Source organism: Rhea pennata, chromosome 1 (genome assembly GCF_028389875.1).
Source record: "Rhea pennata isolate bPtePen1 chromosome 1, bPtePen1.pri, whole genome shotgun sequence".
NCBI lineage: Eukaryota > Metazoa > Chordata > Aves > Rheiformes > Rheidae > Rhea > Rhea pennata.
This window is the reverse complement of record NC_084663.1, coordinates 78,750,836-78,754,919: the sequence shown is the minus strand read 5'-3', so window position 1 is coordinate 78,754,919 and position 4,084 is coordinate 78,750,836.

Below are 4,084 nucleotides of genomic sequence, written 5' to 3'. Positions count from 1 at the left end.
TTTTCAGTCACTTCTAGCTTGTTAGTGTGCAGTTTGTCTCCTTATGCAAACTTATAGTGCAATCAAACATACTTGGTGAACTAGCTGTTTAATACATTTGCTCACCATCTGGGCAACTTCATGCATGTAGTTTTACATTTCATTGTAGTTGCTTAGCCAAGTCTGAAGGGTAGAATACAGTCTGATTCATAGACAACATTTATGTAGATGAACTTTGTAACTAAACCGTCCTTAATAATATTAGGCACTGTGGTAGTTTGGTTGGATTCCATGTAATTGAACAGCTGCACTTAGCAGTTGTTGAAGTCCTAGAAAAAGATCAGGCTGAAGCACTAGCAGAATTAGACGAGTAACTTCTAAAGAATCTGAACTAAGCACCTAAAGACCTAGTGGTGCCTTTTTTTTTTTTTTTTTTTTTCACTGCAAGCTACAGGCATGCAAGTAGAGGGAGAAGTTAATGTGCTGTAGATCCACTTCCTCCATTACCACACACTTAAATTCCCAGAACCTTGATTTGGGTCTGCATTTCACCAAAAGCCAGTGGGATGCTGGCAATTTAAAATTAGCCCAAATCACAAAACATAGAGGAAAGATGAAGAAAGAAACTGGAACTCCAGGGCTATGCTTTGCATCCTCAAGTAAGGCTGCACTTCTGCAGGTCTGGCAGGAAATGCTGCCATGTGGAAGCTGTAACTCTGTGGTGCACAGGCTATGGACTATGTAATCTGTGGGGGTGTTGGACTGTAGATGAGAATTGCTCTGGGGGAAGGAGGAAGAAAAAACAACTTCTTTGCAGGTAATTAACCTGAAGAGGGAAGAAAACTTGTAAAAATTTACTCTGAAGGTAGGAGGATGGAGCATAAAGTGGCTCTCCCATCTGCTGCCACCTCAGCCTCTTCCAAACCCATGCGAAGACTACCTTACAAGAGAAACATGACATATGCCAGAAGCACACAGTTATCCTTTGCCCTGTGAGACTGGTAAAAGGCACAATGGGTAAGGGGAAAAGAATAACGCCTTCAGACGCATCTGTGTGGCCACTGGGCTGAATTATAGTACTTGCAGCAGCAAGCACACTTCATGGTGAGATCAAAGTGTTGTTTTGAGAGTAAAGGATAGAATTTGACAGAATTTTGGAGGCGATTTTTTTTCTCCTGTGATTGTGAATAGAAGCCACATTTGCTTATGTCTGGAAATCTCTGCTTATTAAGACTGTTACTTGTGGTCTGTATTTTTGCCTGAAATAGCCTACATGTATATTGAATAGCAATTCAATTTGTGGATTTTTGGATTTGCTAAAAGCAGCTTGTTGAATGTCCTAGTGTATCTGACACATTCACTAACAACATACTAGAATCTGATTAATGGCTTTCAAGGAGTCGAACAGCTGCAGAACGAGCTTCTTTTGGAAAGGCTAAAATAGCATTTGCTGAAGGCAAAAAGCTTCTATGCTTAATCCAATAGCTTCACCCCTTTTCAGGCTGTTCCTGAGCATCAATACTACTGCTCCTGACTCTTTCAATAGCAAACTTGTGATTGCTGGATGCCTTTTTGTTCTGACCTTTAAACTGAGTGAATTATTATTTCTCATGCTTTAAGACAGAGGAAGAGCTTACAAAATAGCTTCATAGAATATGTGTTATGAGCAGCACCAATTTGTAAATATTTTTTAAAAAAACATTAATTCTTAGCAAGAGTTTGTTGCATGTCACCACCGAATACCATGTTTCCAACCTACCATACTTAATAATTTAGTAAATAACTAGCAATTAAGTCCTTTCTTTATATGCCCTTGTGAAAAATAAGCTTGTGTTTGTATTTAAGCTGACAAGGAAACACAGCAGTTTTACAACAACGTGCTGTCTAATATAGTTGTTAGATTTCAAGTTATTGGCATGTTTGTCCTTTAAATTGCAACTCCATTGCCCCAGCTAGATTGAATGTATTTATATAGGAATGGATAGTGTTCAAAATGGCCACAGTGCCATGTGGCCTTCAATTAGCATATCCCTCCATTGTGTTTGAAGATTTTTGTCTCAGGTGTCCTTTAATTAGTGTGACTTAGTGACCAACTGCCATAATCCACAGTAGCTCCAAACACTTATTTATGAAGGAAAAATGAACTGCATATACGAGGTTGTGTTTTCAAAGCATTTTGCTGATTGACTTCCAGTAGAACTTGGATTTCAAATGGCTTATGACAATTATTTTCAAAAAGATTTTGGTGTAACGTAATTTTAAAAGGCCCTGCTGAATGGCAACTTTTTTTTTTTTTTTTTTTTTAATGTGCCCACCTGGAAAAAGTATTAGTGTGGATGCCTGAAATCTAAAGCCAATAGTATAATACTGCCTTTATGCAGAATCATATATAATCCTCTATGCCCACTTCCAGCTGAGTTTTTCTGTAGGAATTTTTCTAAATTGAGGGTTTTAAGGTGCCTCTCACATAGGTAAGATAAATGTCATGGAGCTGGCTAACAGCACTCTACTAAATACTTGCCGGAATGAGGAAGTCATTGCTGAGTTTGAAAATATTGATGTTGGTTTTTAATTTCTTGATATGACTTTCTAGCATCTCCTATAAACCTGCCATGCTGATTCAGGAGACTTTTACTGTCAAAATTAGAGGTCTGCCTTTTAAGTGAATGCTCTGTGGGAAAGAGATACAAATTCAAAATTGTAGTCTTGGTGAACAGCAGTTAATAGCTTGTTAGATGCTCTTTGCTATAAAAAATGTAAGCTTCTTTGAGAAGATCCATAAGCTCTGTTAAAATGTATGTACGGATTTCATAAACTGGCTTATTTGTTGCTCTAAGGCAAAGACACAAAGCAGTTCGTTTGGTCTGAGACTATGCAGAAATTCTGTGCACTTGCAGTAGCGGTACTGTCAAGTGTCAACACAGATAAACATTGCTTAACCTGACAAACTTTAAAAAGGTGAGTTACCTACTTTTCTGGAATGATTTCTGCAGTGACATGAAGTTTATGCATGTATTGTCTAGCAGGCTGACAGTATCTTTTGAACTTTCCCACTTTTAGCTAGATTTTAGAACAGAAAGGAACATCTTACATGATGTTCCTTTGGATGTGGCGGTATGATAGAGACAAAGAATGTCCTGCAGCCCCTCCTCACTCGGTCACTTTTGTTTGGGCATCTTGTTTTGTGCAAAGAGACTCTGCAAGCAGGATATACACAAGCTGCAAATACATAGCAATTATTCACTGGCTAATGCACACAGTAGATCTAGCCCACTAGCATGTCAGTCATGCCTACTCAGTAGTACACTCTCCACTGTCAGTGAGTCTCTGCTCTCCAGGCAGTCATCAGACAGGGAACTGATGGTTGCCTTTGCTCTCTGAGAGAAACTGATCCCTGACCTTGCTGGGTTGTTCGCTTCTGTTTTCCGACCCCCCCCTCCGCTGAAGTATATGCAAGCTTAAAGAGATTTACCACTTGAAGAGTCTCCTGCAGCAGAATAAGGTCTTTATTCTCTATTTTGAAAGGATCTATTTGTATAACTATATCAGGAAAACACCGGTGGAAAGCTTGTTTTAAAAAAATGCATTTCACCCTAGGTTAGTAGATCGGGTCTTGATTTGTAAACAAAAGAACACGTGACTCAAAACTAATGTACCATCCACAGTAGTTTGTGGCGATATCACTGATGCTGTGATACATTTTCCTTGCCCCCCCACCAAAAAAAACCAAAAAAACAGTGAGCTGTAGTACTGGTGGGTTTCGGGGGTGGGAGTGGAGGGAGACTAGACAAAGCTTGAACCAGCAGTTGGTGACAGCTGTGTTTTCATGGTGGTTTCCACATTTCACCATTCAACATAGAGGGGAAAAGCAAAACAGTCTGAATAGAAGGAATAGCTGAAATATTTTAAATAAAAATAAGAACAGGAAGGTAAGGCAGGAAAACAGAAGTACTCACCTACGGCAAAATGTATAGTAGTAATTGAATGCAAAAGCTTCAAGTCACATTCATGGAAGAAAACACTGTTAAGTTTGTAAACCAATAATTTAACAACACATTTAAAAATTTCCCTAGTACAAGCAAAGAAGTCATTTACTTGTGCTGAA